This window comes from Ixodes scapularis, unplaced genomic scaffold (genome assembly GCF_016920785.2).
Source record: "Ixodes scapularis isolate PalLabHiFi unplaced genomic scaffold, ASM1692078v2 PGA_scaffold7__128_contigs__length_106722199, whole genome shotgun sequence".
NCBI classification, from domain to species: domain Eukaryota; kingdom Metazoa; phylum Arthropoda; class Arachnida; order Ixodida; family Ixodidae; genus Ixodes; species Ixodes scapularis.
Window position 1 is genome coordinate 62,218,532 of NW_024609882.1, and position 13,062 is coordinate 62,231,593.

Consider the following 13,062-nt stretch of genomic DNA (forward strand, 5'->3'; position numbering starts at 1 on the left):
TTGTTATAACCTTTTTGTGAAGTAAATGCAACTTCCTTAGAAGTGTTGCCTACAGTCCGTATTAAAGAGCTAACTGTGCTCTCTAGGAAGAGTTAATGTCGCATAACAGCACACTTGAGCAGTTTGTATGACCCCTTCTTAGAGGGTACTTAACTCTTTAATACAGAGTTTAAGCAATACTTGGAATGGGGCTGTAATTACTCGACAGAACGAATTGCGTACAGTAAGTACAGGCCCATTTGGTGTGTTCACTAAACTCTGTATAAAATAATTATTACCCTCTTAAGGAAGGAGTCACACAAACTCCGCTTAATCATACAGCTAAATGTTGTTTTTAGTGAGTTCTTGTGTGAACGTTAACCCAGTGAAAAGTAACGGAAACGCCTGAAAACAGAATTAGAAAAAAGGAAGTGTAAAATTGGCTTTGTTGGAAAAAATACTTGCTGGAAAAAAATTAAACAAAAACTCTCTTGGCAATTGACATTTCTAGCCGGTTGAAGTGCCACGCTGTACTTTTCTTTTTGTAATTATTTATGAAATATCAATATTTCCTATGATTTCACAGTAATTTAGAATACTTTTGTCTTTATTGTAGTTGTTGCATACAACTAGGGACAACTCAAGTATTTATCAATGAACAGTAGCCCTAATATCTAAAAGCGCTTATGCACATGTTCACAACGAAATGGTTGCATAAAAAAAGTGGAACTGAAGCTGAAAAATGACATAAAATATAGAGCATGAGCCTGCAGAGAGGCTATAGGTCCTCATATTTGTCAACATAGAAAAAAACAGTAGATAATAGGAAAAAACAGTAGAATAGAGTTTATTAAACCAAGATTTTAATTTCAGGAGATGGCAAAAAACGCAAAACTGGCACACAAATTCCCTCTGGCTAACAAGTTTTCAACTTGCTGATCAAGTCTAAAGCCGAGACGGACTTTATTTTGCAGCTCAAACGAATGAAGTGCCCAGTCACTGCGAGTGACTGGCCTGCTTTTTCACGGTAAGAAATGTCGTGGACTCCGTGCAGTGCAAGAACAAGCACTGCACCAGCTACAATATCTGTCACCTCAGAGAAGTGGTCCTGCAATACCACAGTTATGGCACTTGAGTCTTCTTCGTCGATTCGCATTACCGGATAGGTCGATCGGTCGTGTCCCTCCTCCTGTAAAGAATGAATGTTTAATCTAGAGTCAGCAATATTAAAATATAGGAAACAGCTCGATAACTGCCCTTTGTTAATACCAGTGCACTAATTTGCGAGACAATAAACCATTCACGAAAATTGCAAGAGCCATTCATAGGATGCGCTCTAATAGTTGGCTGGTACTCGCTTTCTTGCCGATTGAACGAGAGTCCCAATTGAATACTTCGGCAGCACTCATTGCAGGCTCGCTCAGCCGCAACCATCCAAAGACGCTTGGATTCCCTCTGATACAAGCACCTAAGAGAGATAAACCACATCCGTCTCTCTGTTTATTTTTTCCTTTGTATGAAATGGCAGCCATTAGTGGTTGCATTTATTTATGGCATCATCAAGTTTGTACCCCATCAGAAGAAGGGGGCAAGGGGAGGGGAAAGTCCCCCCCCCCCTAACTCTCTGACTTTTGGAACAATTATAGCAGGCAATGGAAGAGGGGAACAGATTTTAGCTTCCTTCCACATCACCCCTCCACCTTCCAAACAGTAGCAAATCAGCTGGCCCCTGCTCATAGCGGTGAAAGACATAGCCTTATATCTATACAAACTTTCCCGAAGGGTAGTATGAATGCAATTTCTTAAAATCTGCATCTGTCCAAGTGGCATACAATATGTTAGGAACATTTTTATAGCTAAGTTAGTGTGAACAACTTACTGGGTTTCATCGCTGACTGCCGTATATTATAGTTTATTTCACAACTTTAGAAAGGAAGCCGCCGAATGCAAGTAACATCGAAGTTTCGGTAGACCATTCATTAAATATTGTAACTATAGCTCTACAAGGGGATAATTCACTACAAAGTGCCATGGAGGCTGCGGTCCCACGGCGGCCATGACATATGACGCTTTCCGCACGTTTTCGAAATGCGATTCTGGCGCGTTCAAGGTTGCTAAAATTATGTGTTATATATCATATTGTACTGTACAACATGATCTCTCCTCTGATGTAGGATTGGTTTTCCTAGTGCAGAACGCTAATTCAGTGGGCGCCTGCGAACTTTGGCCTTTTCGGCAAAACATGGTTTCGTAGTAGAGTGGTACAGGGTGCACCAATTGGAGCAATTTCTTCCAAATTTTAGAATGTTATAGAAGAAGAGTGCGTTCATTGTCAACAGAGGCCCTTTTTTCGCTTTTCATTTTATTTTGACAGATATTTACTTTAAAACATTTACCTCGCGGAAGCACATTCAGTTGCAAATTTTCGGCCGCCTACTCGGTTATTTTATTTGAAACTTTTTACATGTATTTGCAACTACGGTCGAAAGACCTGCGCTATATTTCATTTTATTATCGCCTAAGCTTTTTTCGCAATGCTCAAGTGAAAAGTAACAAAAACTGTTGATTTTGGCAAACTTCATTTGGTAGTACATGGTAGAGCGCTTAGGGATTGGCACATTTGAATAAAATTGTAGACCCGCAAAGAAAAACATATTTTGCTTTGTAAACAGAGGCCCTTTTTCTAAATTTCACCTTTGATTTTCCATGAAAAAATGTTTGAATATAGGCGAAATCACAAATTTGTTGATAGTCAAAACCGAGTATTTTGACCCCTTTTGGCAGATAGTTAGGCCGATATTTTAGTATTTATGGTAATTATGGTAACTAAGAGGAGATTGCAAGATTGGTGGAAAAGATCTAGGAAGGGGTAAAAATACAGATAAAAATAAGCATTGGAAACGCTTTAAAAGGTTAGTGTTTGAGCAAAATTTGTACAAAAAATCAAAATAGAAGGAATGACGAAAGGCTAGGTGGCGCAAGCTGCCGCCCGTTAAAAAGGGTATAGCCATTACTATCCATTTATACATCGGGCGAACGATGCTGCCTGCAATGAATGTGCCGACTCTGCTGGGGACGTTGATGACACGCTTGAAGTTGTAGGTCAATAATCATTCTCCAAAAAAAATCGTCAAGGAACAGCTTGGCTCTTGAACTCATTTTTGAAAGTCTACGTAAAGGAAGTTCCAGGACTCACGTGCTCAACGCAAGCATGTAGACATTACCTACTGCAGCGATTAAAGGAGTCAACTAGGTACGCTTTAAAACCAAGTGATTGTGAGCAATTCAAAGCTGCTTCAACACTGCATATGCTGCCGCTTTTCGCTCTTCCTTCTTTTTTCTTTTTTTCATTGATGATGATATTTTGCGTGTCTGTGTGTGTGTGTTTTTTTGCATTTTTGTTTGTGTATTATTGAAGCTAAAGGAGTACAGGCGTGTAAACCCTAAAATAAAAGAAAGACAGGACGAAAACAAAACACAAAAAACGCTAATCTTTTTGTTATTTTGTCGTCCGGTTTCCTCCTCATTGTAGAGTTCGTAAAGTCACAGTATCACTATTTTGGAATTTCGTTGCGCTGCCCTGAAATTGCCGTCGAGTCCTTGACACTCAAAGGTTAGAGGAACTTTAGTGAAGCCGCCGGCCTTCTCCGAGGTGAGGACAACGTCCTTCAAGGTCAGGATTTTGCGGCTTTTGTGACGTCGGGAGCTGAGCCGTTCACACCTGCGAGCCTGAAGAAAGGCTTTGGTTACTTACATGGGCGAGTTTGGAGAGAGCTGTTTGAAAAGCCGGAGGCGGAGATGTGTTTTTCACGAAGATGACGACAGCATCGTCATCTTCGTTTTGCTTTGGAATGTTGTGGGCACGGCCCCACAACACACACACGCAAAATACTGGCATTGGTAAGGGGGAAGGGGTAACGAGGGCAACCATAAAAATTTCGGGGGTGTTCCGACCCTTGAACACCCACCCCCCTCCCTTTTCCCTGGCTACGCCACTGGTTTGCAATTATGTTCGTGTTTTCCATATAAAATTCAGTTGCCAGCAGCGCTCAGAATTTGCACTACTACTTATTTGTGCTCAGTCGTTGTTGTTGCTGTTGTTTTTCGCGCTTTTAAGTATAGATTTGTTGCAGCTGACATCACTTCCGGCTAAACTTTAAGTCAGAACGAACGTTGTCGTCTGCTATCAGTGCCTAGGCGCCATGTTGGAGGCATTTGGCGTCTTATTGTGTCAGCAGTAGTTCTGTAAAGTCATAAAGCCGTCTTTGTATAACCACATTTCAGAATAATTTATTGTCCTAGTCAATCGCAAAAAGGTTCTTTACAAGACGCGAAGTGCAGTCCATAAACCCAGAGTTTAAGGTACGAAACTTTTCTGTGAAGATCATACAGTCAACATAATTATCTAGAGCGAAAAGTCCCATGCGTTTGGCCGCGACGGAAGGGGAGTTATAGACGGGGACATCGACTGCCCTATTGGGCGGTTCTTATGAGGTCATATCGCTGCGACGCATATGCACAAAACAGCAGCAAAGTTGTGCACTTTTTTATTTCTATCTTTTCTTTTTTACTTTCCAGAAAACATTTGAACCGCGCGTTGAAAAAAGTAAATAAAGCTAGGCTTTACTAACTCACTTATTAAAGCATCCTTGCCCATCTTCCCCCAACAAAAAAAAAAAAAAAGGAAACGGGTAGGTAAAAAAATCCTTCCTAAAAAGAAAAAAAAATCTGCGCCGAACAGCGTCGAACATGCGCCGACCCTATAGCGGCGCCATCTATTTACAGCTCGTGGTATCGCGAGGAGAAACTAAATCTCGCTACTGTTACTCTCGAGTTCGATTTAGGGTTAAGGGAGAGTATCATGGGAAAAAGCGGTCGCGAAAGAGTAACTTTGATGAAAAGAGAGGTAAAGTAGAGTAAGTTAAAGCACCTACTCTTCTTCGACACCTTTTTTTTTATTTTTTTTTTTTTTTTAGAGTGCGGCAGTTTTTATTGGTGAAACTGCTAGCTGTGGGGCCGCAAAGGGGCTTATAATTTTAATAAAAAGACTTCAGGACGTTTGAATTGACAACCATTTTCCTCGTCTTCTAGACATCGTAGCGGCGCTGTTATTTGTGTACTAAGTTGTATATATATTCAAAATAAAGTGAAAACAACTTCAAAAACTTGCATACAGCAAGGTGTAGTAACCGACTCTATACAAGCGACCGTCTACTGCACCGATCAAGTAGTAAATCATGACCATGTACACATGTCGAATTCCTCATCCTTGCAAAATTTAATGCTATATCATTCTTGATAGGGAATTCTAAAAGAGGGTCCAAGCTTTCATGGATTGGGCAACCTGTGAACCCTCTACCATAGGACCACTTTCACTCGAACATTCCGCTCTGGATGCCGATATAGAGCTCTGCACACCTAACGACATCACACTCTTACCATTCGCAAAAACTCTGGTTGAAAATATACTTCATCCAACATTTCCGCTGATGTCGTCCTGATTTTACGTTACGAACAACCGTTACGGAAACGATTAGTTCCTTCTCACAGTCTAACCTCACTACAGCTGTGATTGACTATTATCACTTTCACTAATTGATGAGATAACCACCATCCTGTGCTCAAAATAATATTTTCCTAACCCGAACTTAACCATTTGAGAAATTAAACAAGCATGCGATTGTTTCAAATTTATTTACGGCATAACCAAGCATGGCGTTAACCATGCTTGGTTATGGCATACATTTAAAACTTGGTTAACAATACGTTAACTTCGGTTTCTTCTTAAACGTTTTTAAAGGGATATTTCAACGAAATTTGAAATATATCCGTCGTGTTCAATATTATATACAATATCCACAATATCCGAAAATTACAATAGCACGTTTGTATTCTGAGCCTGGTGGCTGTATTTTTTTTTTGTAAACGCTCCCCTCCCTAGTAAAAAAAAGTATTTGTATGAGAAATTTCTTGTGTCCAATAAACACATGAATCATACAAGATATATAAGAGCATAAAATAACATATAAGAACCATATAAGAATTATATGAGAACCATATAAGAATTATATAAGATATATAAGAACCCCATAAGAAACATAAGAAACTTCCCACTAGTTTCTTATATGGTACTTGTATGTTCTCATATATCTTATATAGTTCTTATATAGTTCTTATATGGTTCTTATACGGTTCTTATATGTTTTTATATATCTTGTATGATTCATATGTGTTTATTGGACACAGAAAGTTCTCATAGAAATGAGAATTTTTGGCAAGCGCTCGGAGAAGGCCCAGGTTAGAGCACGTGACATCCGACGCAATCGTGACGTAGTTCGTTTCAGAACGAGCAAAGCTACCGTAAGGCTGATGCCGAGAGGATGGCCTAGCCGTTCAAGTTCCCGAAGCGGCTGCTTTTGTACGAATTTTGAGTGACGGGTTAATCTTCCATAAACTTGTTGGGGACAATAGCAATTTATGGATCACATAAAAGGGATTCTCGAGAAAAGGGGAGTTTCTCCTTCCCCTCTCCTCTCGTGGTGGCCGGAGGCGAGACAATAACCGTCACTACCTCTGAAGGTTCCTAGACGGGCATTACAAACGAGGCGTTTGCGACATCCACCAGGTGCTCTTCGCTAATCGTTTAATTCGTTTTAAAATTATTTTCGTGTCTTTTTGAATAATATATTGGAGTGTCCGATGTGATAATGCTCCTTGTAACACATATAGGCCATAAAAGAAGCGCCGCAGTTTCGTTGTAGTATCCCTTCAAGATACATTCGATTTTTCATCCCACATGGAAAAAGCGACTGCCGTCTGCCACCGCCCATACCGTGCACCCTTTAAAGAACCTAAACGAATTATAGAGAACGTCCAAGATATTGGAGGGAAAGGAGTTCTCAGGACATCTTTCAGTCCCTGGTCATTCCCAGTACCACTTATAAAAAGACACGTTATATCGTCCCTGCGCTAACTACCGCCACTTAAACAAAATTACCTGCGAGGATGCTGACCCGCTGCCTCGCACTGATGAGTCGCTAGCAAAGCTTCAACTGTCATAATTTGTTTGATGTCTTGTTTGGCGTTCTGAATATTAGCAAACCGCGATCAGCGAAAAACACGTAAAAAGACAGTCTTCGACACACCAGATGACTTGCACAAATTTAACTTCCTGCCCAGTGGTCTCTTTAAGTATCCAGCTATATTCAAAATGATGACAGACCTTGTTTTACGCAAAATAAAATTTACCACGTGCTTGTGCTAGATTGATAATATCATAGTTATGTTATGAGACTTTTGGAGATCATCTAATAGAGCTGTTCCAAGTTCTAACTAGGACTACCAACGTAAAGCTCAAACTAAATATAAAAATGCCATTTTGCACCAAGAAAACTCAGAGTGCTTAGTCAAGTTTTTATGCATGTCTTTGTAATTTTTAATATTGACAAAATAGTAGAAGTCTTATTTTCCATGCACAATAAACGTAAACAAAAATTAAATCTTTCTTAACGGTCTGCCTTATACATTTGCTGCTTCATCCTAGGCTTTTCCACGATTACCACACGTCTGCACCATCTACTTCGCCCTGACATATCCTTGGACTGGACTGCCTTTAGCGTCCGTGTTTATAATTTTCTTCGTGAGGCTCTTGCATGACAGCCGATCCTCTGCCGTTTTGATTCTCAAGCACACAAAGAGGACGGTGGCCAAAGGTTAAGGGCAGTAGAAAATGTAATAAAAATGAATAAATTTAAAGTTCTAATCATCGCTTATTGAAGTAGCACCTTGACACAACAAAAGATTAATTTTTTCGGAACATACATTAAGTGTCTCGCTGTGGTTGGGAAAAGAATTGAATGTAGACCATATTTTTACTGCCGTCATTTCAGTGTAATAAGTAACCGCCTTGCTTGTTCATGGCTCTCGAAATTAAAGAAAAAGTGTCCGGCTTCGGCGGCTATAGATGGCTAACTGCGGCGAGAAACAGAACGACGAAAGGCCAACAAGAAAGGCTTGGGAGGGGGTGCGCGTTACAAGTTCTAAGTACATGGCTCGAGTGACCGCACATTAAAACACGGAAATGGATGTCTTAGTATCAACCGCGGTGTTTCGGACATAGTGGCGCCCACGAAAATTGATGCCAACGACGTTGTATAGACTGGCTTCTTTGATTCGCTCACGCGGGAGAGGAGCCATAGGCGTGGTTTCGGGTGCATACCTTCTCTGCTCACACGGTAAACAGGAGTGCAAGACTTTCTTGACGGTCTGGCGTCCTCTTAGTACCCGAAAACGTTCTCGTACCTCGGACAGAATGTCCTAGTCGAATGTGCGTGTTAAACACTAAAAGTTCTGTAATTTTGTGCTTGTGTGGTAACAAGGAAGCGTGCATTAAGTCTTGTGACGCGTTCAGCTCCTATAGGCGACCTCCAATACGCAACAGCCCTGTGGTCCAATGAATAGAAGCAGACGGCGAACGTTTGAGTTTGAAGAATAAGGGTCGATTCTCTTGTTGCGCTGCGACGTCAACAGGATAAGCTTCTAGTTGGACGGCGCTGATCCAGTAGTTATCAGCAGATGTTAATTCTGTCGTAGTTAGGGGGCCTGATACAGAATCATGATTCGGCAATGCATTGTTCGTAAAATGCTGAATCCACGCAGTTAGACGAATGATGCCAGACAGCGATCCGACTGGGCAAGCCAGGGAGGCTCGTTCCACCATTTGCGACTTTAGGATAAGAAGGCAGCTGAAACTCCTCGCGTGAGTAGATCTACCGGGTTATCGTGGCCTGGGCGATGGGTTCAAGAAAACCCTTCGGTGAGGCGCTGGATTTCGATCACAAATTGCGCACGAAATGTTGCCGTCTTCTTGCGTCACCGGCAATCCAACATAGGACAACTTCGGAGTCAGTCCAAAATTAAACTCGCAAATTAGCAGTCCTCACTGTTTTTTTTTTTGTTTTTTTTTACGTAGTAAAAGAGACGCGCTTTTAGCAATCAAGCTAACAATCCAAAACGGGGTAGCGCATGGTTTAATGGGAGCGATTCAGGAGCAACTGATTAAGATGTTTGTTTTAAACGACATTTGCTCGACGGGCGTTCGCCGGCATATGAGCAATTTCACGGTGATCACCACCCGCACGATAAGCCCCTTCACCGCCATGGACGTGCGCCGCTGCTTGCCAACAGTTAGCGTGGTGGCCACACTGTGGCCCGCCGTGTCCCCTTCACGTGTTCCCGCTCTGGAACGCAGCGTCATATGGACAGGTGAACCGGCCTGTGGAAGGCTGCTGCTGCGGCTACTGCAGATAAATGAACGCCGACTTGCTGCACAGCCGTGTTCACGCGGAGGGAGTTGCTGTTGCTCAGGTTGAACCAGACACTCTAGGCATTCAGAGGAAAGAATTTCGTGGGGCTGTTCCGCGGGGGCGTACTTCCGTCCTCTTCTTCAGAGTTGTCCTCGGGGATGACTTGAGGCGCCTCTTCCTCCTCCTCCTCTATGGCAGAGAACTCGTCGGTTGGGACAGATGGAGTGGTCGGGACGCTATCGTTGTTCAGTAGCTGCTGAAGCTGCCTCTCGTAGAGGCTCCGAGTCGAGGCTGCAACAGGGCCAGCCTGGAAACCAAAGTCGCGGAGCTTGGCAAACAAGGCGTCGTCTGAAAGCCACATGAAGCCGTCGTACACCTCCGGGAGCGTGTCGCTGTCGTCGTGTTGCTTGGAGGTGTCTTGGTCGTCCTCGTCGCTCAAGTAGTCACCCAATGTGAAGCGACCGTTGCTCAAAACGTACTGCCTGTACAACTTAACGAGGAGTTCTTTCTTCGGCGAACCGGACGACACTGACAGGGTTCTCTGGTGAAGCGCATCGACGAGGCTCGCCTTCGTCAAATCTGCCATTTCCCTTTTATTTAAATTTTCCTCGTTTTGCAAAGGAATAAAATAAAACCGCGGACAACAACACGCGTCAGAGAGCGCCGACGCCTTGCTGAACACAGCCCCTGCATACACACGCACGCCGTCGCCGTTTTGCTTTTTAACGACCTGTTCGTTGGATTGAAGCAAGGCTGGGTGGGTCGCTGGGTCCGGCGAGGAAAAGTCGGAGATGCCGATAGCGTCCACTAGCCACATCTCAGATGGATCAGGCAGAATTTGGAGTGCGATGCTCCACAGCTGGTTGTTGAAACGGCGATGGTGTTACTTCGGTCCCCCGTTGGGCACAAGTTGCTGCCTTTTAACATTCATCCAAAGATTTGTACTGCTGTCAGATGCTCACTTAGACGGCAAATTCGTCCAGTTGCTACCTTCCAGTAGGCGTCGGAGCCAATAAGTACATTGAACTCTGTGTCTGCCTGTAAGCTGGGGGGGGGGGGGGGGGGGGAAGGGAGGGAGGCTACGTCAATCATAATTAGCCCTTCAGAATGTAGCTGATTTAAGATATCGTTGTTGAGAGGCAGTAGCGTTACAGTACATAGTTTGGGCACTTAAAGCGCCTCCACGGTAACTATGCTTGTGCTGTATTGGCTCTGTAGAGTCAGTTCGACACGGCGGCAGCGATAATTTGTGGAGAGTTTAGTGCATTCGAACATGTAAATGGTGAGCTCTTCGGTACCGAGAACAGGGCACCGAAGCCTCTCCGAGGACCCTCGTTTTATAAACATCCACTGGCTTCCGGTATCCATAAGTACTCTTACAAGTGCGCTGTCAGTGGTGCCTGTAGCCCAGGCTTTCGCGGTTTTAAGCAAAACCGATGACACTCCCGTGCTGGTAGTGGGAGCAGTGGTCACGTTGTTTGGAAGGCCTCGGTTCCCGTCTGTACATGATCCACTGACGCCGTTGAAGCTCGGTGTTCACTGGTCTTGAGGGAAGCGCCATATGTCGCAGAGGACGATGATATGGCGTGCGCTGCAGTTACCGCATACCAATCGTGTTGTCGACGTACGGAAATTACGGGCTATGTGGTTGACCTTGCCGCACCTGAGACAACACCTTGCAGCTCTCAGTCGGTTTCGTTTCGTGTCGGAAGATATGTTGTTATTGCAGTCCTGCAACTGGTCTACGATGTCGGTACAAAGTGGGCATGACTCGGGCTCTGGTGCAACCGATGAAGTCGGGAGGGCAAGAGCCAATGAAAGACTGTGCTGGGCGATTGAAGGGCGTGTTCTCCTTCGGTTCTCTTGTGGCGAGTCAGGTGAAGACCATTAAAGTCCCCATTGCCTCTCCTCGCGGCCCTCTATTTGGTAATATAGTAAGGGTGCAGGCGATCTGGTGAATCTTAGCCATGTTGAATAAACCTTAGACTGGAGCAGAAATGAACATATAAGTCTAAGGAACACAAAAAGACAGGACGACGTGTCAAATTCAACTACCATAATTATTTAGTCCGTCTCCTTATATAGCCCACAATCAGCCACGACAAACACAAAAGGGCAACCTCTAACCGGTTCAAAAGCCAAACCCTCGCCCCCCCCCCCCTCCCCCCCCCCCCCTCCCCCCCCCCCCCCCCCGACAGAAAGGGACCATCTTAAACAGTCCAAACGCCAAACCCTCCAATACACAAAGTAGTAGTACTATGGACGGCCTTCATGCCGATTCACAAAGACAACTCTACACTCTTCCCCAAAATTTAACAAAAAAATCAGTACCTATTCTATTCGAACAAAGGTTCACAAAAAACAAACAAAAAACAATGCCCTCTCCACCGAAAAAAAATAAAAAAACAAAAAACTTTATGCTAGCGATGAAGGGATGACACACTGCACCTAAAACAAGAAAAAAACAATTCCCTCACCACCGAAAAAAAAAAAAAAACATGCCAGCGATGCAGGGATGAGACACATTGAACCTAAAACGGGGAAAAGATGTACAATATGCACTTCCCAATAAAAAAGTCATTTTATTTTTAAAAAAGCTTTTTAAAGTTATGTTTTTTATTAATATTATTGGGAAGTGTATATTGCACAGTTTTGCCCCGTTTTAGGTTCAGTGTGTGTCATCCCTTTATCGCTGGCATAAAGCTTTTTTTTTTTTTTTTTGTGGTGAGGACATTGTTTTTTTTTTTGTGAGCCTTTGTTACAATAGAATAGGTATTGACGTCTGCAGATACTTAAATTTCTCGACGCGTGGGACATGACTTTGTCGTGAATCGTCGCTTGGAAATGCTCCTCCGAAAAGCCTTGCCAGTCCCGCAGGTTCCCCGAAAAGGAGAGTATCTATAACTTCGGTAGCGCGACGGAACGTGGGGTTTGCGAGAGGGTGCGTGCGCCCGACCTTCTGTTCTGGCAGAAATTTGATATCCATCACCGAGGGCGGTACCGTTGTCCGATCCTTGGGATGGATTGCTGGCGATGCGATTTCGAGCTAGCGCACAACCAGCTCGGGTGACGGTGTGACTGATGTTCATGTTGTACTCGAGCTTGCCAACAACCTTGTTCTCCAGGTACCCGTCATCCACCGGGTCCTTGATCTTGTTGTCTAATTCTCTTAGATGGGCATCCTTTTGGAGATGGAAATCGAGTTGCACTTGAAGGTCGGTGAAGTAGGGATCGGTGCCTCGCAGTAGATCGGTGAGAGCGTTGAGGGTGCGCGTAATGGATGAACGGATGACGCCGCGCGTTCTTTTCATACGGTTCATGAATGTCGGTTATCGTGACACAGCGGGCGCGGTCCTTCAAAACTTCCCGGGTTCCGGCACCAGTGTGTTAAGAAACGACTCGAAGTGCTCCTTACCGCTCGCATCCATTTATATCTCGGAACGACAGATTCCCCGACTGCGTTGTCCACAAGCTCGTGGTCTGGCCGACTCTCGTCGTATTTTAATATTCAACACTGCTGACGGGTTTTGCCGCCTTACACTTCCCCAGGAAATGTTCTGCGCTATATAACATTGCACGATTGGCCCATCTCCGCTAGTTGGCAAGCTCACTTTTGTCAGGCTTGACTGTTAAGTGCTCCTAGAACATGATTCGACCCATCAAAGAAAATCTTAACGGAACAAACGCTTCGACTAACCCGCGTTTTCTGTTGAAAACCCTCGACTTCACCATTTACAACAAAGTGTTATACAAGCCCGACTATGCATCTTATGGTAAC

At 43.9% G+C, this 13,062-nt stretch overlaps 1 pseudogene; it reads right to left on the bottom strand.

Annotated features, from left to right (window-relative positions):
- Nucleotides 1-9,022: 9,022 nt before the first annotated feature.
- Nucleotides 9,023-10,101, bottom strand: LOC121833139 (annotated as a pseudogene).
- Between the last annotated feature and the right edge of the window lie 2,961 nt (nt 10,102-13,062).